Below are 26,151 nucleotides of genomic sequence, written 5' to 3'. Positions count from 1 at the left end.
CAGGTTAATCAATACGTTACTTGAATTAGACCATCTGCATTGAGGTTTGCTGGTAAATAGCTCTGGCAGCAATAATGCATTTATTGTAGAGCACAGTACGACTATTATTGCAGCCTAAATAAATGGCATAAAATTAGAATCTGACAAACAGGAATAATAGTCTGTACAACTTTCCTTCCTCCTACAGTTGTCACTTGCCTTTGGACTTGCTTGTGACTTGTGCTTTCTCGGGTGGAAATAACAGACTGTTCATTTGGGGGTCAGTGGCTCACTACTGGATATCACTGTTTCCCTTAAGTATTTAATAAGATGTCCTTCTTATTTCCATCGGTTAACTAATTTGATGAAAATATAAGCTGTTATATACTGGATGAGATACTGCATTTCCATGAGTTGATTTTCATTGGTTTACAGTAATGTTAGATCACCAGGTTGTGCTCCTGTATTCCCAGACTATCTAAGTTTTTAATGATTTTTTTGCCAGATATAAATTGTCAAATATTTGGCACTGAAATAAAAATAAAATTAAGATTCATTAAACTTCCATTGATTTATGCAACAGATGGATTATCATAATGTCCTTTCTTTGTAGCCGTAAATAGCTTTTATTGCATATCTTTATGTGATTTGTATTTTGTTAGCATTATAACAAAAAATCTGGGAATGAATAGCCAAACTACTCTTGTACCATATTTAGAGTCATAGAAAAGCACAGCACAGAAACAGGCCCTTTGGCCTATCTAGTCCATACCAAACCATTTAAACTGTCTACTCCTATTGACCTGCACCAGAACCTCCATACTCCTACCATGCATGTATCTATTCAAACTTCTCTGAAACGTTGAAATCAAGCTGGCATGTACCACTTGTACTGGCAGCTCAATCCATACTCTCATACCCTGTGAGTGAAGAAGTTTCCCCTTATGTTCCCCTTAAACTTTCACCTTTTACCTTTAACCCATGCCCTCTAATTGTAGTCCCACCCAACCTCAGTGGAAAATGCCTGCTTGCATTTACCCTATCTTTACCCCTCATTTATACTAGTAAATCACCCCTCAATCTTCTCCGTTCCAAGGAATAAACTCCTAACGTATTCAATCTTTCCTTATAACTCAGGTCCTCCAGTCCTGGCAACATCTTTAAAAGCAGACTTTAGTGGGGGATTGACTTGGGTGGAAGAACATCAAGGTTACAATGAACCAGCCAGCTCCTTCCATTAGCTGAATAGGACTAATTAAGAAAAAAATTCTCTGTCATGTATGTTTTTGTCTTTAAAAATAATTCAATTAAATGTTCATAATAAAATATAGTTCCAGGAAGCTGCATAGAAATTAAAAATGAAGTGTTTTTTAATACTTACAATATTCTACTTCAGACTTGATAAAGATCAACAAAGTACCTGTACTCATCGTCATAATTAAAAACAGAAGTCTACTGAAATTGGACTAGCATCACATTGTTACTTAAAACAATCTAGGTCATTTATGATTGAAGCATTTTTATTGTATTAGCTGAAGAGATAAGATCAGAGAAATAGAACCAAATGTGGATAGTTAAATTTAAATTCAGATAGGTTTGGCCTAGAAACATATCAGTCATGTTGTAATGAAAGCACTAGAGCAGGCCTGTTGTATGTTTACATGCAAGGAAAACAAAGCCCGTATTCAAAGAATTAAACTTAATTTTAAATCTCTGTTGCTTACTACAACAGTATCTTTATTTCTCCATTTTCCAGCCTTTTTGTGGTAAGCATGTGACAAACTTTTGGTACAATTTGCAAAGAAAGCAGTTATTGTTTTGTTAGTTACTGCAAACTAGTTAAATAGCACTACAGTATACAGATTTACCATCTTCTTCACTATAGAATGGTAAGAAATTCCATTTAGGACTGAAAATTTAGGTCACGGGGGAAAAGTCCTTTGAGTTTAAAAAAGTCTTAGGAATGTAAACACACTTCTGCTGAAGTAATGCCGAGCAACCACAATGAGTAAACTTCAAGGTACAGCATGATATCCTAGCTTGTAAGTTTTCCTCAAGAAAAGCTTAGAAGGAGCTGTTTGTTAGAGTCTTGGAGTTTATGTAACTTGATACTTACTCTACACTTCCATTTGTTCACCATAAAGGTAAAGTTACTTATTATCTATTGTTAGTTATCTATATGTTAATTATTACTTGTTATGTGTGACTGTTCTTTTACGGAACTTTATTTTGTATCAAACTATCTAAAGTAGAAAGATTGCAACGAAAAATATTTCTATTATAATGCAGACTTTAATGTTTCTACGCACTAATACACAACATTAGGAATCAGTAGAATATTGTTGAAGATGTATTGTGAGAGATAAAAAAATGGGATATTTCAGTGAATATTTTATTCATGAAGAGTATGATAAAACATTTTTAATTTCATTAATATGTATATCTGATAAACAAAGCCACATCAGCTTGTTGTTCTTATTCTAGCATTATCCAACTTATCACACAACATTTACTTTCAGGCATTAGCATAAATTTTGATCTTCACAGTTCAGACAAATTTAAGGTTGGCTAAAGAAGTTGAGGTAACATTGGAATTAGTTTTGCACAGCAATCTTGATTGTTCTATTTGAACGTGTGAAGGAAACAGAATCAACAGATGTTCAGCAGTAACACTTGGCTAGATACATGAAGGGAAAGACTTGCTGCACCATAAGAAAGAGCAGAAAAATTGAGTAGCCATATTTGCCTAAATAGCATCCTCTGAGCTTTATGAATGGAAAGGAAACTTAATGGATTCTGCTCTGCTAGTGAAAGTTTAGCTTTGCTCCAAGTAATAAATCAGCAAACCATGACAGGTTAAGTTGAAGGCATGCTGTTACTTGATCTGGCACAATTTTATGTGTTACCCTGGATTTTCAGCATCTGCAGAATCTCTTGTGGTTGTTATTTTTTCCATACTGATGTTTGATTGACTATCTGTGATCTTTTTCACCAATGCTTCCTGTCCCCAAAGGATTGACCTTTCAATCTCCACTTATATTTCAAGACAAGTATTTAGGAAAAATGGCCTATTCTGTCTACAGCATACCCAAATAGAAGAAAGGATATTGTTCTTCAAGCTTACATTGAACTTTATTATAAACTCAGTGACTCATTTGCAGTTCTTCCAATCTAGTGCACTGTATCCAATTATCACAATGTGCTCTTCTCAACATTGGAGAAACCTAATGCTGATTGGGTAATAGTTTAGAAAAGCACATGTTTTCCACCAGTTTTCTTCCTCTGTAGCATTTTCAACTAATATGCATTACCTTATCTATAGTTGGTGAAAAATTTATGCTAGAGAGTAGCTTAGCATATGAGTAAAATCCCTTGTGATATTAATCATCAAATCGTGTTAATTTTCTGAATCAATATTAAGCTGAATAGAAAAATAATAGGAAGATCAGAGGAGATTTTTGCTTCTGCCATTTCAACATATGACTGTTGAGAACTGGGCGTTGTCTTATCCATTTTGGGTGTCACCCAAGTATTTTGTAACAGTTTAACCCCAGTTTGTTTAGCTAATTTTCCATTAGGGCTTTTAGAGCAAGGAGGTACCAGTCTGGAATGGATAGGTTTGGCATTAGTTTGGTACTTATATAGGCTGGGTGCCCTTTGATGTCTTTGTATGCCTTTATCTGATCCCTTAAACATATCTTCAAATAGTTTCAGAAGCTTCTTGAAACATATTCGTTATATGATCACGCTAAAATAGTTTATCTAAAGCATCCTCTATAAAGAGTGTTGCTGTAATGTCGCAGGTAGTCCTGACTTTGTATGGCTCCAATGACATGTATGTGATCTTGAAATCAGTGCTGAATGTGTGAAATTTACTATACAATGGATTCTGGTTATTTGGGTCATCAGTTAATCGGAGCAGCCACTTATATGGGACAGCTCTTAAAGCACAAAAACGAATTGAGTAAATAGCAGGGATTTCCTTCATGTATTTGAGACACTATGTCACTTAATTGGGGCAGGAGACTGTTGCTGAACCGTTTCTAACTAGCATCAGTTGCATGTACTTGTGTGGCTGTTTGACACACCATGTTTCAAGCGAACAGTTTTAAATAAAGTTAGTGTTCAAAAAGCAATGATGTGTGCCACTGGTAGTTGACGAGAAATAAGCTGTAAGACAGCTCAGAACTGTTTTGCTCACTGCGGCTTCAAACATTCAGGCTTGGAGAGGCCAGAATTGGCCGGGAGTGAAAATTAAGTGATATTACTACTGGAACTATGAGGAATTTGAAGGTATTGACAATCATCTTGAACACTACAATGAAAATGAAGATTTATTGTCGACAGCATTGTATGAAGACAAGGTGTCTGTGCTGATTTTGTTCAAGAATGTGTCACAGATGAATTGCTCCATTGATACGTATTGAGAACTAATATACAGCTTTATGGTACTGCAGTAGTTTTGATAGTGTTCTAATTTGTTCTGTATTTCATTTAAGTATATAATTTGGAACACAGTTTGCCTTCTTATATACCTTTTTAAACTATTTCCATGAAACTTTGGCTAATTGGGGCAGCCACTTAATTGGGCCAAAATGTACTGTTCCCAATGTGTCTCAGTTTACCAGAATTCATTGTAATGCCTCGTTCAGGAGAATCAGGGTGGAGTCGATAGGCAAGTGTGAGAAAATAGGGGGAATGATATTGCTCTGAGAGCCAGCAGAGAACTGGGTGGCTGAAAGCTTTCCTGCTTTGTTGTAAGAAAATCGGAAAATAATATGTAAACACTTACAACTATTCTCATCCTTGAGCTGTTTGTTCATATAATCAGCTACAATAATTGATAGCCTTGACTTTTGCCCATTATGGACAACTACTTATTCTATTGTGCTAATATACTCAGGGCCAGATTAGAATACTTAATTGAAAAACTGCAAAACCATTTCATCCCTGCATCATCAGAGATTATGAAGAGTTAAGTTTAGAACCCAGAATCAGAGGTCAAGAGAGATGAATAACAATTACAGTGATGTTCTCAGAATTCTATGACAACATTGCACTAAAGAATTTTAAATACAGGAGATTCTGCAGATGCTGGAAATCCAGAGCGGCACACAAATGCTGGAGGAACTCACATGGACAGGCAGATCTGTGGAGATGAATAAACAGTTGATGTTTCGAACCAAGACCCTTCATTAGGACTGGAAAGGAAGGGGGGAAAAGCCAGAATAAGAAGGTTGGGTGAAAGGGAAGAATACAAGCTGGCAGACAATCTGGGTGAGCACATGATTGAAGAGTCAGAGAGTAACAGGTGTTACAGAGAAGGAGCAGCGAAAGAGAATTTGGAATTTGACTGAGAAACTCTAAGTTTATTAAGTTTAAATAACACTTCATTAGGTATACTTGTACATTTGCTTGTTAATGCAAATATCTAATCTGCCAATCATGTGGCAGCAGCTCAGTGTATAAAAGCATGCAAATATGGTCTAGAGGTTCAGTTGTTGTTCAGAGAAAACATCAGAATGGGGAAGAAATGTAATTTAAGGTACTTTCATTGTGAAATGATTGTTGGTGCCATACGGGGTTGGTTGAATATCTCAGAAATTGCTCTGAGTTTTGAGGGAAAAGTGGGAAAAACAAAAAGCGTCCAGTAAGCAGCAGTTCTGTGGGTGAAAATGCCTTGTTACTGAGAGAGGTGAGAGGGAGTACAGTCAGACTGGTTCAAGCTGACAGGAAGGTAACATTGATTCAAAGAACCATGCATTACAATAGTAACGTGCAGAAGAGTATCAGTGTGCAACAAGTCAAACCTTAAAGCGGATGGGCTACAGCAGCAGAAGACCATGAACATATACCCAGTGGCCACTTTATTAGATACAGGAGATTAACTAATAAGTAGCCACTAAGTGGAAGTTTGTATGTCAACTAGCTCGTGAGTTTGTTGATACTCATACATAATCTTAATGTCATAATAATAATGCAAACACAAAATATATCAACTTAAATGTGCATATTGGTAATGGTATCTTTCTGAACTTCAGAACATAGCCAGTTAACAGTATAGGACACAGTCATTTTTCACGTAAATGTCCTGATTATTAGTCTCTAATACTGAAAGCTTTTCTTTAATCTGTTGGCATCTTGGCTATTTAAATATGCTTCTAGCATTGCTTATCCTACCTGAAGTAAAGGAAATGGCCTTTTGGTAGTTTTCCATTTTAGTTGCTCTCCTCCTCTTTGGTCCAAAACCATTTTAGTTTGCAATATTCTGTTTAACCTGAACGCACAGCATTGTTTTCAACAAAAGAAATATCATTCTGTTCTGAATAGATTCACTTTTGTTCAATTATTCACAAAATGATCACATTACAATGGTGAGAGATAGCGCAAATCCTGCTTTCATGACACTATTACTCATATGATGCCTACTCGCTGTCAGGTCTCCTGCCATTGGTCCTGCCATTCATACACCATCTTTATACTAATATTCTTACTGCCCATTACACTGCTGTCATTTAGGGCAGCAATGAAGGTCTTCCATCTCTGGTGGTGTTTAGGGCTTCCTTCATCATGTGAGTAGCTTCCACTTGGTTTTTAACTCCTGTCAGTTATGCAAGTCCTGTGTGGAGACTCAGGAATCCCATCCCACTCAGATGTAGAAGGACTCTTCATTGCCGTTTCCCTAACAACTTTGCTTTACTAGTCAGGGTTGTTAGCCCTAAGCTGAACCCCCGGACCTGGAGGACCAGTGGACTACTCTCAGTCTGGCCTCTACCCTTTGACCTGTTTGACATGGGTGCTTCTACCAAGAGCCAAAGAATAAAGCCCTGACTCCAGCCAACATAGCTCTCCAGGTCATTGAGGCACGCAAGCCTCCAAACCCTACAACAAGATTGTGGTTCACTTGGAGGATACTAATATTCTGTTCTTTTAAAATTCCTTTGCATTTTTTGAGGTCAGTATCTTGTATGCCCTTTTAATTATGGTGTATTTAATACCTTGGATAGAGTGTGTTTATCATTTAGTTAACCAACAAACTTATCTCACAGTCCAAATCCAAGAACATTTTTAATTTGCACTATTGTGGTAGAATTTTTTGAAACAGCAATATAATTATCAATCATCTCACCTGATCTCTAATTTTGGGTCCTAAACTTAACTTCGCACAATCTCTAATGTTACAGGGTTAAAATCATTGTGCATCTTGTCCATTACTTCATTAAATGAGTCTTGAATCAGATCCTATTTCTGCTTTCAGAATTACATTCTTGCACAAATATATGGTCTCATTCCAATCATTTGCCCTCAATTTTTTCTTTGCTTTTGAGGATGATTTACAAAAGAAGTTATTTTTATTTATTTAATAAAATTAATTTATTTTTGAGCGGGCTCTTGCACTTAGTCAAAACTACTAAGATTTGTAAAGTAACCATTGTTGAATTGAATGCTATTTTGTACTTCCACTTTAACCCTTCTTAGGATGGCCATTTTATTTGCATCAAATTTACAGTTACTACCTTTTCTTTTCCTTGCTATTCATACTGTCACCTCCAGTCCATTTGAGTTGAACAACTTGTTGTATGCTGCTTTGCCAGTAGGGGGAGTCAGAAAGGGCAAAAATAAAAGATGAAAAACATGTCGTCCTTTACTCCATGAGGATGTACAAACCTCACTCCCTCTGAATGCATGGATCTCCACTCTCTCCACACCAATCCCAACCTCACCATCAAACCTGCAGAAAAGGGAGGGGGTACTATTGTCGCCAAACATTTGATACTCGAATGTACAATCATCACAGCAATATTTGATTCTGGGCTTCCCACTCCCTGGATTACAAATATTAAATATTGAAAATAGTAAAAATTAGTAAATAATACTAAAAATTTAAATTGTAAATCATAAATAGAAAATAGAAAAATGGAAAGTAAGGTAATGCAAAAAAACAGAGAGGCAGGTGCGGATATTTGGAGGGTACGGCCTAGATCCGGGTCAGGATCCGTTCAGCAATCTTATCACAGTTGGAAAGAAGCTGTCCCCAAATCTGGCCGTATGAGTCTTCAAGCTCCTGAGCCTTCTCCCGGAGGGAAGAGGGACGAAAAGTGAGTCTGGTGGACTGATCTCTACCTTGCTGAGGCCAGATGGTAACTCTGAGAAACTTCCTCTTACTTAACCATTGAACAGGACATCACTAATGAGAATCAGGCCATTGTCTCCTGCACCATTGCCGACCTCACTGACTCTGGAGATCTTCCATTCACTGCCACCAACCTCAACGTTTCCTTACCCTGCACTGCTTCCTTCTATCTCCTACCCAAGATCCACAAACCTGACTGCCCGGGTAAGCCCCTACGTTTTGCTTGCTCTTGCCTCACTCAACTTATGTGTTTAACTGAACTCCTACCTACATCCATTACATTTCACATGCTCTTGATCACTTCAGCTACTTTCAGTTCCCTGGCCCTGATTGCCTCATTTTCACTATGGATGGTCAGTTCCTATATACTCTATCCCCATTAGGAAGGCCTTAAAGCACCCCACTTCTTTCTGGACAGCTGAACTAATCATTTCCCTTCCACCACCACCCTCCTCCATTTGGCAAAACTGGTTCTTACCCTCAAAAATTTCTCTTTTGCTTCCTTACACTTTCTGCAATCCACGGTGTAGCCACAGGCTCCCTCATGGGCCACACCAATGCCTGCCTTTTTGGAGGCAATGTGGAACAGTCTATGTACCAAGCCTATGCTGGTAACTCTTATCAATTCTTTCTATGCGACATTAATGGCTGCATTAGTGCTGCTACCTGTATCAATGCTGAACTCGTCAATTTCTTCAACTTTCCTGTCAACTTCTGAACTGCCTTCATATTTACATAGTCTATCTCTTGACACCTCCCTACACTTTCTCAATCTCTCTATTTCCATTTCTGTTTACAAATCTGAAAACAGACTATCAAATTATATATTTTATAAACCTACTGGCTCTCACAGCTATCTTGATACCTCTTCTCACCCTGTCATTTGTAAAAATGCAAATCCCATTTCTCAGTTCCTCTGTCTCCACCACATCTGTTCTCAGGATGGGTCTTTCCACTCTACATCTGAGATGTCCTCATTCTTCAAAGAATGTGGCTTCCCTTCCACCACCATCATACTACCCTCAACCACATCTCCTTCCTTCTACACATAAGGATTCCCCTTTTCTTTACCTATCATCCCACGAGCCTCCGTATCCGGCACACAATTCTCCATAAATTCAGCCATCTATGATGGGATCCTGCCACTAAACACATCTTTCCCTCTCCCCAATTCTCTGCTTTGTGCACTTGACTCCCTTGTCCACTCATCCCTCCCCACTGATTTCCTTCCTAGCACTTAACCCTGCAAGTGTGACAGGTGCTACACCTGCTCCTACACTTCCAATCTCACCACCATTCAGGGCTTCAAGCAGTCCTTCCGGGTGAGGTGACACTTCACCTGCAAATCTTTCTACTGTATCTGGTGCTCCTGGTGCAGCCTCTTCTACATCAGTGAAACCCAGCATAGGTTGGGGCTGCTTCTTTAAGCACTTTTGCTGCATTGACTACAAAAGGTGGGATTTCCCGCTGGCCACTCATTTCAATTCATCTCTAAATGGCCTCCACTACTGCCATGATGAGACTACACTCAGGTTGGTAGAGCAACACCTCATATTCTTTCCGGGTAGCCTCCGACATTGTGACATGTATATCAATTTCACCCTGCTCCGTTCCTCTCTCACTCCTTTTCTTCTCCTCACCTATCTAGTATCTTCCTCTGGTGTCCCTCCTGCTTCCATTTTGTCCATATCCAGAGTCCTCTCCTATCAGATTCTCTCTTCTATAGCCATTTACTTCTTCCACCTTTCACCTCCCAGCTTCATAGTTCATCTCTTCTCCCCCACTCACCCACCTTCATACTCAGATGGTTTCATCCATCACCTGCTAGCTTGTACTCCCTATCCTCCCCCATCTTCCTATTCTGGCTACTGTCCCCTTCCTTCCCAGTCCTGATCAAGTCAAGTCAAGTCAAGTCAAGTCAAGTCACTTTTTATTGTCATTTCGACCATAACTGCTGGTACAGTACACAGTAAAAACGAGACAATGTTTTTCAGGACCATGGTGCTACATGAAACAATACTAAAACTACATTGAACTACGTAAAAACAACACAAAAACTACACTAGACTACCGACCTACCCAGGACTGCATCAAGTGCACAAAACAGTGCAGGCATTACAATAAATAATAAATAAGACAATAGGCACAGTAGAGGGCAGTAGGTTGGTGTCAGTCCAGGCTCTGGGTATTAAGGAGTCTGATGGCTTGGGGGTAGAAACTGTTACATAGTCTGGTCATGAGAGCCCGAATGCTTCGGTACCTTTTGCCAGATGGCAGGAGGGAGAAGAGTTTGTATGAGGGGTGCATGGGGTCCTTCATAATGCTGTTTGCTTTACGGATGCAGCATGTGGTGTAAATGTCTGTAATGGCGGGGAGAGAGACCCCGATGATCTCAGCTGACCTCACTATCCGCTGCAGGGTCTTGTGATCTGAGATGGTGCAATTTCCGAACCAGGCAGTGATGCAGCTGCTCAGGATGCTCTCAATACAACCTCTGTAGAATGTGGTGAGGATGGGGGGTGGGAGATGGACTTATCTCAGCCTTCGCAGAAAGTAGAGACGCTGCTGGGCTTTCTTTGCTATGGAACTGGTGTTGAGGGACCAGGTGAGATTGTCTGCCAGGTGAACACCAAGAAATTTGGTACTCTTCACTATCTCTATGGAGGAGCCATCAATGTTCAGCGGAGAGTGGTCACTCCATGTCTTCCTGAATTCAACAACTATCTCTTTTGTTTTGTTCACATTCAGAGACAGGTTGTTGGCTCTGCACCAGTCTGTTAGCCGCTGCACCTCCTCTCTGTATGCTGACTCGTCGTTCTTGCTGATGAGACCCACCACGGTCGTGTCATTGGAGAACTTGATGATGTGGTTCAAGCTGTGTGTCGCTGCACAGTCGTGGGTCAGCAGAGTGAACAGCAGTGGACTGAGCACGCAGCCCTGGGGGGCCCCCTACTCACTGTGATGGTGTTGGAGATCTGCTTCCAATCCGGACTGACTGAGGTCTCCCAGTCAGGAAGTCTAGGATCCAGTTGCAGAGGGAGGTGTTCAGGCCCAGTAGGCTCAGCTTTCTAATTATTTTCTGAGGAATAATTGAGTTGAATGCTGAACTGAAATCTGTGAACAGCATTCGAACGTATGTGTCTTTTTTGTCCAGGTGGGTTAGGGCCAGGTGGAGGGTGATGGCAATGGCATCATCTGTTGAACGGTTGGGACAGTACACGAACTGCAGGGGTCCAGTGAGGGGGGCAGCAGGGTCTTGATGTGCCTCAGGACGAGCCTCTCGAAACACTTCATGATGATGGATGTGAGTGCAACAGGACGGTAGTTGTTGAGGCAGGACGCTGAAGACTTCTTCGGCACGGGGACGATGGTGGCGGCCTTGAAGCACGCAGGAACGACGGCGCTGCTCAGGGAGATGTTGAAGATGTCAGTGAGAATCTCTGCTAGTTGGTCTGCACATCCTCTAAGCGCTGTGCCAGGAATATTGTCTGGTCCAGCAGCCTTCCGTGGGTTGACCCTGCACAGGGTTCTCCTCACATCGGCCACGGTAAGACACAGTACCTAGTCATTTGGAGGAGGGATGGTCTTCCTCACCGCCATGTCATTTTCTGCCTCAAAATGAGTGTAGAAGTTTTCAATGCATCTGGGAGGGAGGCATCACCAGCACAGGCAGGTGGTGTTGTCCTGTAGTTGGTGATGCCCTGAATGCCCTTCCACATGCGCCCCGTGACACCACTGTCCTGGAAGTGGCTATGGATTCGCTGGGTGTGTGCACACTTTGCCTCTCTGATGGTCTGGGACAGTTTGGCTCTCGCTGTTGTTAGGGCTGCCTTGTCGCCTGTTCTGAATGCGGAGTCACGGGTCCTCAGCAGTGCACGCACCTGCGCGGTCATCCATGGCTTCTGGTTAGAGCACGTAGTGATGGTCTTGGCCACAGTGATGTCATCAATGCACTTGCTGATGTAGCTCGTCACTGATGCCGTATACTCCTCTAAATTGGTAGAGTCGCCGTTGGTTGCAACCTCCCTGAATATGTGCCAGTCAGTGTACTCAAAGCAGTCTTGAAGAGCAGAGATGGCTCCTGCTGGCCAGGTTTTCACCTACTTCTGAGCTGGTCTGGAGCGCCTGACGAGCGGTCTGTATGCTGGGATTAGCATAACAGAGATGTGGTCTGAGTAACCGAGGTGGAGGGCGGGGCTCTGCCTGGTACGCGTCGGGAATGTTTGTTTAAACAAGGTCCAACGCGTTCTCCCCTCTCGTTGCAAAGTCCACATACTGATTGAGTTTGGGGAGCACTGACTTGAGGTTCGCGTGGTTTAAAATCTCCAACGACAATAAACAGTCCATCAGGGTGTGCATTCAGCAGTTTGCTAATAGCCCCATACAGTTCACAGAGTGCCTCCTTAGCATTAGCGCTGGGGGGAATGTAGACACTGACTATAAGGACAGTGGTGAATTCCTGTGGTAAATAAAGTGATCTGTATCTAACTGTCACAAACTCCACTAGCGATGAGCAGTATCTGGAAACCAGCACAGAGTTCTTGCACCATTCCGTATTGATGTAAACACACAAGCCACCACTGCGAGTCTTACCGGAAGAGCTGCGTCTCTGTCTGCTCGAAACAAGACGAGCCCATACAGCTGAATGGTGGCATCCGTGATTCCATCGGTGAGCCACATTTCCATGAAAACATACTGTACTCTGTACTCCCGCCGAGTATTTCGTTGGAGTCGGATGTAGTCCAATTTATCAGCCTGATAAATTTCAGCCTGAAGCAGCGACCCTTTATTCCCCTCCATAGATGCTTCCTGACTTGCTGAGTTCCTCCAGCATTTTGTGTGTGTTGCTCAAGATTTCCAGCATCTACAGAAAGTGGTTTGTGTAATATTCTGTTCTGACATAGATTATTACTGACCCATGAGATAAAGATGACTTACAATGGATATTGCATATATCCGATACATAGCTTTAGAGTGTTTTACAAACAGTATTTTTAGTACTTTTAAACCAGTACAGCTGGGATAAACTACCCCAGAGCAAGTGGCAACAAAATGAACTGGGAATGTAGCACAATATGAGGGATCTAAATGCTTCAATTCCTATTTGGAACATTCTAATTGATAATTAATGGCAAATAATGTTGCTGATGAGATGAAAAGCAGATATATTCCTTGGCAGGAATTCCACACCCTGCACTGATGACCCTCTTCAACCCTCCTCTTCTTGCGCTTTGGTTCTTTGCCTGCTCTGGATCTTTTCATCTCGACTTGCCCATGGGATATCAACTATCTTAGCTTCAGCACCCCTCTCTCCTTCTTGAAATTTACCTCCTCTGAATGCACTGCCCTCCCGTCTCTATGCACCAGTTCCAACCTTACCATCAAACCTGTAGACAAATGGGGTGCCGTTGTAGTGTGGGGACTGATCTCTACCTTGCTGAGGCCAGGCAGCAACTCTCAGACACGTCCTACCTACCCCTCAAAGAGAAACCCACTTCGGACGATCAGAAAATTGTGTCCAACACCATCACTAACCTCATCAACTCTGAAGAGCTCCCATCTACTGCCACCAAACTCATAGTTCCTATATCCTGCACTGTGTGCTTCTACCTCCTACCCAAGATCCACAAACCTGACTGTCTGGGTAGGCCTATTGTCTCTGCCTGCTCCTGCCCCACTGAACTCATACCTCTACTCCATTCTGTCCCCCTTAGTTCAGTCCCTTCCCACCTGCATCCACGACTCTTCTCATGCTCTCAATCTCCTCAGTAACTTTTAATTCCTTGGCCATGACCACCTCATTTTCACCATGGATGTCCAGTCTCCATACACTTTTATCCCTCACCAAGAAGGCCTTAAAACTCACTGTTTCTTTCTCAATGAAAGAACCAACCAGTTCCTCTCCACCACACCCTCCTCTATCTGGCAGAACCGGTCTTCACCCGCAGTAATTATTCTGGACTTGAAGGCTAGCCACAGACACCCACTTGGGCCCCAGCTATACCTGCCTCTTTGTTGCTATGTAGAACAGTTCATGTTCCAAACATTCTCCGATAATGCTCCCCAGCTCTTCGTCCACTACATTAACAATTGCAGAGGTGTTGCCTCATGCACCCTTGCTGAGCATGTAAATTTCATTAACTTTGCCTCTAGCTTCCACCTTGCCTTAAATTCATTTGCTCCATTTCTGACACCTCCCTCCCCTTTCTCAATCTCTCTGTCTTCTTTTCTAGAGACAAACTTTTATAAACCCACCGATTCCCACAGTTATTTTGACAATGCTTCTGCCCACCCTGTCTCCTGTAAAAATGCTATTCCCTTTCCTCTCTTCCTTCATCTCTGCTGCATCTGTTCCCAGGATGCGACTTTCCTTTCCAGGACATCTGTGATGTCCTCCTTCTTCAACAAATGGAGTTTCCCTTCCTCCACCATAGATGCAGCCTTCAGCGGGATCTTCTCCTTTTCCTGAAAATCCATGCTCAGCCTATCTTCCTGCCGTCTTAACAGTTCCTCTTGTCCTTACCTATCACCCTGTGAGCCTCCACCTTCGCAAGTTGTGGAGGATGAACACTGCAACTTCTGCCATCTCCAAAGGGATCCTATCACCAAACATATCTTTACTTCCCCCCCCCCACCCCGGCTTTCTGCAAGGATCACTCCCTCTGTGATTCCCTAGTCCATTTGTCCCTCCCAACTAATCTCCCTCCTGGCACTTGTCCCTGCAAGCAGCCAAAGTGCTACACCTCCACCCTCACCTCCATTCAGGGACTGAAACTGTCTTTCCTGGCAAGGCAACACTATACCTGTGAATCTGCTGGGTTTGGCTTTTGTGTCAGGACCGGTGCTCCTGATGTGGCATCCTCTACATTGATGAGACTCAATGTAAATTGGGGGACTACTTATTGATCACCTCCACTCCATCTGCCAAAAGTGGGACTTCCTGGGGGCCGGGTATTTTCACTCTGATTTTCATTCCTGTTCCAACATCTTGGTCCATGGCCTCTTCTTCTGCCAAGCTGAGGCCATCCTCAGGCTGGAGGAGCAACACTTTACATTCTGTCTGGGTAGCCTCCAACCAGATGGCATGAATATCAATTTCTCCGCACAATAAAAACATTCCCTTCTCCTTCCCTTTCTCCTATAGTCCACTCTCCTCTCCTATAAGATCCTTTGTCTCCAGCCTTTACCTTTCCTAACCATCCTCCTTCCCCTCTCCCCAACTTTTTATTTTGGTGTCTTCCCCCTTCATAATAGGGGGAAATTTCTGGGAATAGTTTACAAGGCGCAGGATAGATATGCTCCACAGAAGAAGGAGTTCTCAAATGGTGGGGGTAGAGAACCGTGGCTGACAAGGGAATTTAAGAACTACATAAAAGCCAAGAAAAGGGCATATAAGGTAGCAAAAGTGAGTGGGAAGTTAGATGATTAGGAAGCTTTTGAAATCTGACAAAAGACAACTAAAAAGGCTATAAGAAGAGAAAAAATGAAGTATGAGGGCAAACTAGCTGTTTATATAAAGCAGGATACTATAAGTTTCTTCAGTTATATAAAGATTAAAAGGGAGTTGAGAGTTGATATTGGACCACTGGAAAATGATGCTGGGGAGGTAGTAATGGACAAAGAAATGACAGATAAACTTAAGGAGTATTTTGCATCGGGGAGCAGGAGTGAGTGCCATTCCAATTACAAAGGAAAAAGTACCAAGCAAACTGAAAGGTCTTAAGCTGGATAAGTCATCTAAACCTGATGGTCTACATCCCAGAGTACTGAGAAAGGTTGCTGAAAAGATAATGGATGAATTGATCTTTCAAGAATTACTTGATTCTGGCATAGTCCCAGAGGACTGGAAAACTGCAAATGTCATTCCACTCCTTAAGAAGGGAGGAAGGCAAAAGAAAGGAAATTATAGGCCAGTTAGCCTAACCTCAGTGGTTGGGGAAGTGTTGGAATCTACTATTTAGACCATAAGACGTAGGAGTAGAATTAGGCCATTTGGCTCATTGAGTCTGCTCCGCCATTCAATCATGGCGGATTCTTTATTCCCCACCTCAACTCTATTCCCCGGCCTTCTCCCCGTAACCTTTGATGCCACGTCCAATCAAGAACCTATCAATCTCTGCCTGAAATACATCCAACAACCTGGCCTCCACATCTGTCTGTGGTAACAAATTCCACAAATTTGAGGTTTCAGGGTACTTGGAGACTACTGATAAATAATTCAGAGTCAGCATGGTTTCTGTAAAAGGAAATTTTGCCTGACAAATCTGTTAGAGTTCGTTGAGGAAGTAAGCAGCCCAGTGGACAAAGGAGAGACAGTGGATGTTATTTACTTGGATTTTAAAAAGACATTTGATTAGGTGTCACACATGAGGCTGCTTAACAAGATAAAATCCTATAGCAGTACAGCAAAGATACCGGCATGAATAGAGGAATGGCTGACAGGCAGGAGGCAGCGAGTGGGAATAAAGAGGACTTTTCTGATTGGCTGCTGGTGACTAACGGTGTTCCCCAGAGGTCAGTATTGGTACCACTACTTTTCACATTGTTTGTCAATGACTTAGATAGTGGAATTGATGGCTTTGTGGCAAAGTATATAGACGATATGAAGATAGGTGGAGGGGTAGATAGTGCTGAGGAAGCAATACAATTGCAGTAGGACTTAGACAAATGGGAAGAAAAGGCAAAAAAGTGGCACATGGAATGGTGTTGGGAAATGTATGATAATGCATTTTGGTGAAAGGAACAATATTGCAGACTATTATCTAAATGGTGAGAAAAATTGAACATCAGAGGTGCAGAGGGACTTAGGAGTCCTCATGCAGCACTCCCAGAAGGTTAATTTACAGGTTGAATCGCTGGTAACAGAGGAAAATGTAATGTTGGCATTTATTTTAAGGGGAATAGAATATAAAAACAAAGAGATAATGCTGAGTCTTTATATGACAGTAATTGCGCCGCACTTGGAGTATTGTCAACAGTTCTGTGCCCCATATCTCAGAAAGGATGTGTTGTCATTGGGCAGAGTCCAGAAGAGGTTCATGGGCATGATTCTGGGAATGAAGAGGTTAACATATAAGGAGCATTTGGCAGCTTTGGGCCTGTACTCACTAGAATTTAGAAGAATGCGGGGGGGGGGTTGGGGGGTCTCATTGAAACCTACCGAAAGTTGAAAGGACTAGGTAAGGTGGATATGGAGAAGATGTTTCCTGGGTGGGGATATCCAGAACTAGTTGGCACAGCCTCAAAACTGAGGGGCAACCTTTTAGAACAGAGGTAAGGAGGATTTTTGTTTTTAGCCAGACAGTAGTGAATCTATGGAATTCTCTGCCACAGACTGCGGTGGAAGCCAAGTCCATGGGGTATATTTAAAGTTGAAGTTGATAGTTTCTTAATTGGTTAGGACATCAAAGAATATGGCAAGAAGACAGGTGTATGGAGTTGAGTGGGATCTGGGATCAGCCATGATGAAATGGTGGAGCAGACTCAATGGGCTGAATGGCCTAATTGTGCTCCTATGTCTTATGGTTTTCCGGTCTTCCTCTCCAATCCAGAAGAAGGGCCTTGGCCTGAAATGGTAACCGTTTATTTATTTTCATAAATGCTTCCTGACTTGCTGGGTTTCTTCAGCATTTTGTGTGTGTTGCTTTGGATTTCCAGCATCTGCAAATTTTTTCATGTTTAAGATATATTCCTTGTCGGACTTCTCAAGTTGATGATTTTACTTGCACAAAACATATTGAAACACTGGGCCAGGCATGAAATGCCTTGAGAATTCCCATTGCAGATAATTTTATATTTTGTTGGTGGCATCCAGAGGAATGAGAATCTTTTGCTGACAACTTCAGTGTTTTGAGGTGTCTATCAAGACCCTGTGCTTTTGGTACATTCCTCTGACATCATTTTTTCTGTAGTTTCCATAAAGAAGCTTATCACAAACAGTAGTTTTCACAAGAGGATTTTAACTTTAAGTCAGCCTGGGTTATGTTGGCTTTGAGATTGTAAGAATACTTGGAAGTTAACATGCCATTCTGATTCAACCTGAAGTGCTGTTCAAAGAGCCCATAAAGGAACTTAAGACAACAAGAGTGCCAAAAGGTGCAGTGGACTTCCTTCATTTCCTTAGCAACCACAGGGTGCTCAGAACAGACTCTTCAAACAATCTCACACATCACAAACAATTACATGACCATTATGGTGGAAACCACTAATAAATTTCTGTTAAAAATCTAACAAAATTATGGAAAAAGGGAGCATGTCAAAGTGCACAGCTTGTGACTGACACAAAAAAAGACACTGAATTAGAGGAACAGCATCGGTGTCACTTGAGATAGAACACATATGACCCTTGTAGCTTTCATACATTTGCCTCTTGTCATATTTAGGAGAGAGAATTCCAGTGGCAGTGAAGAGGACAACACAGCTGTTTGAAAAAGATTAAATTGAACAGGGAAAAGATCTTTGACTTGCTGAGAAGTACAAATGTGCACAGTGTGCACTACAGGAAAGTGGGTAATGAAAGGAAAAGATTGTTAAAGATGAACATGGAAGCAAAGCCCTACTCCATTTTTTCTTTAATATGAAACTGTGTTCTCCGTCTTGAAGGAAATGGTTGAGAATGAACTAGATTGCCTGAAGCGACATTGTACAGTGTCACAATAGAAAGGAGTGAGTGGGCAGCTACTATTGTAGTTGTACCAAAGCCATTGAAAAGAGTGGGGCTCTATGGGGACTGTAAGGTCATGACAAATCACTGTGAAAAGGCCGAAACAAATCTATTAAACAATGCAGTGGATTCATTTGTCAGCTTTGTAGGTGGAAGATTTTTCAGTAAACTCCACTAGGAGGATTTGGACCTAGAGCCCAAAGTCTACCTTACTTGTTCAAAGTTCAAAGTATAACTTATTATCAGCATACATACATGTCACCACATACAACCCTGAGGTTCTTTTTCTAAGGGCATACTTGGCAAATCTTTAGAACAGTAACTGTAAATTGAAATGAATTGACTTTATTACTTACATCCTTCAAATACATGAGGAGTAAAAATCTTTACGTTACATCTCTTTTCAAATGTGCAATGTGCAATTGTAGTAATTTATAATAAATATTATGTGCAACAGGATAGTCAATATAACATAGAAATACAGTAGCATCAGCATGAATTAAGCAGTCTGATAGCCTGGTGGAAGAAGCTGTTCCGGAGCCTGTTGGTCCTGGCTTTTATGTTGTGGTACTGTTTCCCAGAAGCAGCTGGAACAGTTTGTGGTTGGGGTGACTCTGGTCTCCAATGATCCTTCAGGTCCTTTTTACACACCTGTCTTTGTAAATGTCCTGAATAGTGGGAAGTTCACAACTACAGATGTGCTGGGCTGTCCGCACCACTCTCTGCAAAGTCCTGTGATTGAGGGAGGTACAGTTCCCACACCAGGCAGTGATGCAGCCCATCAGGATGCTCTCAATTGTGCCCTTATAGAAAGTTATTAGAATTTAGTGGGGGGGGGGGCATACCAAACTTCTTCAACCGTGTGAGGTGAAAGAGGTGCTGTTGTGCCTTATTCACCACACAGCCGGTACGTACAGACCATGTGAGATCCTTGGTGATATTTATGCCGAGGAACTTAAAGCTGTTCACCCTCTCAACCCCAGATCCATTGATGGCTATAGGGGTTAGCCTGACTCCATTCCTCCTGTAGTCCACAACCAGCTTTATTTTTGTGACATTGAGGGAGAGGTTGTTTTTTTGACACCACTGTATCAGGGTGATGACTTCCTCTCTGTAGGCTGCCTCATTATTGTTTGAAATTAGACCAATCAGTGTAGTGTCGTCAGCAAATTTAATTAGCATATTGGAGCTGTGGGTAGCGGTACAGTCATGAGTATACAGAGAGTAAATGAGGGGGCTTAAGACACAGCCCTGAGAGGCATCTGTGTTGAGGGTCAGGGGGCAAAGGTGAGGGAGCCCTCTCTTACTACCTGCCGGCAATCTGACAGGAAGTCCAAGATCCAGCTACACAAGGCAGGGTGAAGGCCAAGGTCTTTGAGCTTCTTGTCGAGCCTGGGGGGAATTATGGTGTTGAATGCTGAACTGTAGTCCAAAAACACCATTCTCACATGAGCATTGTGAACATCAGGAATTGTTAACTGTAAAAAACTGTGCAGATGCAGATATAAATAAATAGCAATAAATAATGAGCATGAAATTACAATACAACAGAGTCCTTAACTAAGTGTAGTTATTCCCTTTTGTTCAAGAGGCTGATGGTGACGGTTGAGGGGTCGTAACTGTTCTTGAACCTGGTGTGCGAGTCCTGAGGTACCTGTACCTTCTAGATGATGACAGCAGTGAGAAAAGAGCATGGCCTGGGTGGTGAGGATCTTTGATGATGGATGGTGCTTTTCTGCAGCAATGTTTCATATAGATGCACTCAATAAGTGGGAGTGTTTACTGTTAACACCCACAAAGGGCAGTACATATATCATAGCCAAACTTAATGGGTTTAAACTGCTCTAGGTATTTTTCAGTATGCCATGAACTTGATTTTGTATGTTGTCCTAGTTTCAGCACCTACATCAACACTGTATCTGATAGTCCTAGAGAAGAAAATGCCAAGATTGCTGTGAGGCAGAGTGAAGCCAGCAAAATGTATCCAAAAGAAAGTGGAATTGACATGCAAGCCTGGAATTAGAGCACAATGAATGCTATTGTAACTTGGCAAAGCTCATATAATTCTTTGGTTTGTTGAATTATGATGGAATTTCTTGTCAAATTCATCAACATTACTATAGCCACAGCATAAGTTGTTGCATGTGGAGGCAAGATGGAACTGGTCTCCATATTGTGAAGAGGCATTTCAGCAATTTCTGAATAGCTGGACTATGATTTAGATAAGCCTTGGAGACCTTTTATGATGCACCCCCATATGTAGTTAGTACAGTCATTTTGAATGTATTACTTTCAGATGTAGGACACTCAATCACTTGCACCTCCTGATCCATGACATCAAGTGGACGAAATTACTTTCAAATTGAAAAACAAGTACAAAGCATAATCTTTGTGGCCATGAAATTTTATAAATATTTATAAGGTCAAAAATTTAATGTGCTGACAGATAACAAATCTCTCTTGGTCCAAAGTTAGCAGTGTTAATCTTTGCAGCAGTAAGAGTGCGATGTTGGACCTTGACCTTTTTGCCTGCAACTACAAAATTGAGTACAGATATTATCAGGACCATGCAAATACCAATGTTTTGTCTTGACTACTGTGTTGCGTAAAACTCCAGAGGAAGTGCCAATGAGGATCAATATTTCATGTTGTGCATACCCAGCCTCTGTCAAGTGAAAGTGCTGGTGAAACAAGACAGAGCCATGTCCTTTCAAAAGTATTGGATACGACTTACTGAGATATTTTACATTGGGTCGGCCCTTTGATTAAAAAGAAGCAGTTGTTCACAAATCAAAACCGGATTCTATGGGGTTTCAAAGTCATAATGCCTGCAGAATTCACCAAGCTGGAATTCTGCATGTGTTACCTGAAGCCATTGGTCCAGGTTTACCTCTGGTAGCCTGTATTAGATGGTTTTAATGAAGGGTTTTCAGAATAAAACATTAACTCCATTTATGTCTCCACAGATGCTACCTGACCTGCTGAGTATTTCCAGCATTTCCTGTTTTTATTTCAAGACATACAGAATCTTGTGAATCAATGTGCACCCTGTGAGGCTGCTCAAAGTCACCCTATCTCTGCGCTGCTGCATTCCCAGTTCAGAACTACTGCAGGAGGGACTGCTTTCATGTAGGCTAAGGTGAAGAGGGCAAGCAGCATGTACTAGCTATCACTGATGTCACCTTGAAATGACTCGAAGTGTTTCCCACACAACTGATAATCACTGACAATCTGTACATCTTCCGAGGCGCCTCTTTGTATCTCATACTGAAGATTACAAACAAAGCATGTTGCAGACAATGACTTTAGTGTGCCGTACCAAATTTGAGCTTTTCCTGAAATGCGATGAGGTCCATCATATGTTCTGCCTACTATATGATACAGCTGAACAAGCAAGAGATGTATAGCAGCAAAGTAGGCCACTTGGTCCACCAAGTCCATTCTGGTCATTAACAACTTATTTACACTAATCCTACAATAATACTCTTTCAATACTCCACATTATATCACTCACCTACATACTAAAGGTAATTTACAGTAGCTAATTAACCTACATCGGCATATCTTTGGAATGTTAGAAAACTGAAGCATCCAGAGGAAACCTATGTGATCACAAGGAAAATGTGCAAACTCCACACAACTAGAACCTGAAGTCACGATTGAACTCAATTCTCTGGCTCTCTTGAGGCAGCACTTAACTATATGTGCCACTATGCCACTCAGAACATTCAAAAGTGTTTGGATAAAACAAGATTTTTGGTCTGTTCCTTGTTCCTAAAAGTTGGCTCGGCTCTTTGTTGTGTACTGGAAAACACCTAAGATAACCATAATGACATATGCAGGGGTGTTTTTTTTAAACCTATCATCACACTTTGTTCAAATCTAATTTGTCCTCTACAGTTTCTAACTTCAATTGTCACAATAGTGAGATCATCTTAAGTTGACCATGCCTGCCCAGTATCTGTTGGTCCTGCACAGAACCCACTGGAGAGATGTAACCTTTAAACAAGATATATCTGATTATGAATTGTTATTTGGGTAACGAGTTCCAGAAGTGAGCAGAGTAATCCTCTGTACTCATTATAGTGTTGAGCAGTTTATTTTGGTGCAAGAGTTAGTAACTCTTATTTCCTGTGTTGAAGAGTAATTTAATCTATGCACCTTTGTTCAAGAAGAGGAGTAGTTTATTGATGTGTGCAGTTCATTGTGTTTGTTTTGGGTTACCATAGTGCTGGCTTCCTAGCAGTTATCCAGTAGGGGGAGTCAGGCGTTGAGAAATAAAAAGGCTGGACACTGATTAACAGCACATATTCCTTTCTGTGTGTAACTAGAAATATTACTGCATCACCTTTCTACAATGTGGGTATTCAATAGAAATCTGCTTGCTATAAAATTTAAATCTGACCTGAAATTAACCCTACTATAGCCACTCAGGTACAGTCTGAGCTTAGTTCATTAGAAATCCTCTGATGCCCAATCTTGGCAACACACAAAATGCTGGAGGAACTCAGCAGGCCAGGCAGCACCTACAGAAAAAAGTACAGTTGATGTTTTGGGCTAAAACCCTTCTAGCTCTGATAAACATGTGCAAATCAAGATCTATTTTTGGACAACACAAGATGTGAAGATCAACTCTCCACTACAGGAGTTCTATCTTTTAAGTATGCTTCCTATGAAAATCCCTAATGTGGAGTGTTTGATTCTTTTCCCATTTATACAATCAAACACACCTACTCTCTGACCCACGGTCATCCTGAGTCTGAATTGTAGCGTTTGTCCTTTTAGCATCAACTTTCGTTGGCAGCAGCTGAGATACAAGCAATTGTTTGTCCAAGCAGCTGCTTTATAATGGGTGCAGGGTAACGAAGTGCCAAACATGCCAGACTTCCCCTCCTCACTGACTTGGATGGTGTAAGATAGTACATGAGGATAAATGATAATTTTTTATCTATTATAAAAACATTAAAACAGCAGATGTTCAATTTATGAGGAAATGACCCGATTCAACCTGAGGGCAAAGACCTATCTTTCCTGAGCTCAATGCATTGGCATGGTTCAAGTAGCCAGGCTGTAGTGCTTAGTGGGTTCTTAGTCTTTGATGAAGTCCATTGGGTACTCTACACATTTATACACCTGATACACAAAGAGCTCAAACAAAATGTGCATTGCTTTTCATAGATTACATTTGGACCTTCTGAATAAACATATAACAGATCACCTGACCCATTGCAAGCTCTAATGATGGGATATCCCATGTGGCCCTGCAGAAGCCCCAGTTTAGAATGTTAACTTTGACCAGTGGGGTATCTTCTGCAGGCCTCTCCCTCTGCTACTCCAGTGCGGCAGTGTGACCTTCTGCTGAACTCGTGGCTTCGCGGGCTAGGAAATCTGACTGAAGATTCCATGCAAAGTTCACCTAGTGAATGGAAGATGTGAGTTCCCAGGAGAAGGGTAAGTAGTTATGTTTTTATTTACTTCAGTTACGTAGTATATGGACCTATTGTTTAAATTTTTAAAAAAGAAAATATTCTCTTCAGTATTTTAATATTTTAAAGAGTTTTATTATGTGTCTTGAGTACAATGGAATTTTTGTGACTATGAATGATATGCACAGATGTTCATTGGTTCAAAGCATACTAACAGCTTTGACATCTACTGAGTACAGGGAAGGAACCTCACTGGCTTCAAGTCAAAACTGTGTACCAAAGGCCACACTTGAACAAACATGTGCAAATCAAGATCTATTTTTGGACAACACAAGATGTGAAGATCAGGGAGCAGTTAGTTAAGAGGCAAGCAATTCCTAAAGGGTGCCAGCCTTAGAATAACTACTTTGTTCACAACCAGTATTAAATTGGTGTAGTGGTTAGCACAACGCTTTACAGTACAGGTAACTGGGGTTCAATCCCCACCACTCCCTAAAAGGAGTTTGTATGTTCTCCCCATGTGCATGTGGGTTTCCTTCAGCCGCTCTGGTTTCCTCCACACTCCAAAGATGCACCGGTTGGTAGGCTGGTCATTGTAAAGTGTCCTGTAATTAGACCGGGATTAAATTGGGAGTTGCTGGGTGGCACAGCTTGAAGGGCTGGAAGGGCCTATTCTGTGCCGTATAAAAAAATAAAAAATCATCTAACTTACTATTATTATTTAAAATCCATTCACTTTTTAGGTAATCATTCTGTGAGAATGAGAATTTAGACATAAAAAATAGATTTTCAGTGTAAGAGGGATTGCCAATCAATATATATAGCTTCTGAAGCTCAGGATCAAGCATTTTGTGTGCGTTTATTTTCTACAGAAGCTCTAAGGTGATTTTCATAGTATTCCTGACATTCACAGACATTACAAATTACTGCAAGCATTGTGAATAGTTAACAAAAACTAAAAATTGCTAAAATTTTTCTTAAAAGTGAAAAGGTCAAACACAGTTTATTTTCTAATGTTATAAATTGAAATAATTATATATCAATTGATTTGTGTGCAACCTGCAGCTGCACAATTCCTGCTGAAATTGATGAGCAGGTTACTGAGTGTAAATGCTGTATCTTAAAGATCAAGCTTCATGAAGCAAATTTAACAGATGTAGTGTTCAAAAACTGAATATGTTTGAGATCTCTGCATGAAAGTCCTGAACTTGCTCACATATAAATAGATAAAATGTCCATGGTTCCATTTGGAACCACTAGCCAGAAAAAAAATTCAATTTAATGAAGTTGGGTGCAACCTTTTCATTAGTATTAAAGTGATAATAATGTGTAAAAAGTTAGTTTTTTTCCCAGTTTACTGGTACTGTATTGACTACCTTGGCAATGTCTGTAGTGATACGCCCTGGGAAGCAGTAAGGAGTGACAAATTTCCATGTTATGCATGTGTTTGCTTTAGAATCTGCTGTAAAATTTCCTACATTATAATGCTGAGTGTTGATATCCTTACAAATAAGGGAGGGAGGAGAAGATGGCGGCGCAACGCAGCTCGCAGCGGCCACTCCGGTGGTGATGTCTGTTATTTGTCAAGTAGGGTGCCGTGCACAATCCTGATTTGATGGAGACAGATGTGAGAGCACAGAGGAACATCTGATGAAACTTCTGAAATGCCTGCTTCGCTGCTGCTGCTACTGTGTGGTCCAGAATTTCCGGAGGAGAAGGCCCCGAGTTCTCGGCTTTGCTTGTTGCTCGGCAGCCGGGGCAGGGTCAAAGCGCTCGGCAGAGGATGGTGCTTGGAGAGGTTGTGTCGGAGGGGCTGGTCGGAGGCTTGAAGTTTTTGGACGGACTCAGAGTCCACTGCTTCCAATGGGGCTGCATCGGCAAGTTGGTGGCACTTGGAGGTTCATGGCAGGGAGAGTTTCTCCCTTCTGCCGTCTGCGTGAGATGATGAG

The 26,151-nt window shown here is 41.5% G+C and overlaps 1 long non-coding RNA gene across 1 annotated transcript in view; it reads left to right on the top strand.

Moving 5' to 3' along the window:
* LOC134342841 (uncharacterized) overlaps positions 1-25,812 on the top strand; it is a 67,107-nt gene extending 41,295 nt beyond the window's left edge. Inside the window, exons 2-3 of the long non-coding RNA XR_010017122.1 lie at positions 24,093-24,227; positions 25,717-25,812. This is a non-coding gene — a long non-coding RNA (uncharacterized LOC134342841). The remainder of the gene's footprint in view (positions 1-24,092; positions 24,228-25,716) is intronic.
* The last annotated feature ends 339 nt before the right edge of the window (positions 25,813-26,151 follow it).

This window comes from Mobula hypostoma, chromosome 2, assembly GCF_963921235.1.
Source record: "Mobula hypostoma chromosome 2, sMobHyp1.1, whole genome shotgun sequence".
NCBI classification, from domain to species: domain Eukaryota; kingdom Metazoa; phylum Chordata; class Chondrichthyes; order Myliobatiformes; family Myliobatidae; genus Mobula; species Mobula hypostoma.
Note: the sequence above shows the minus strand (reverse complement) of the source record. Positions and strands in the feature narration are given on the sequence as shown.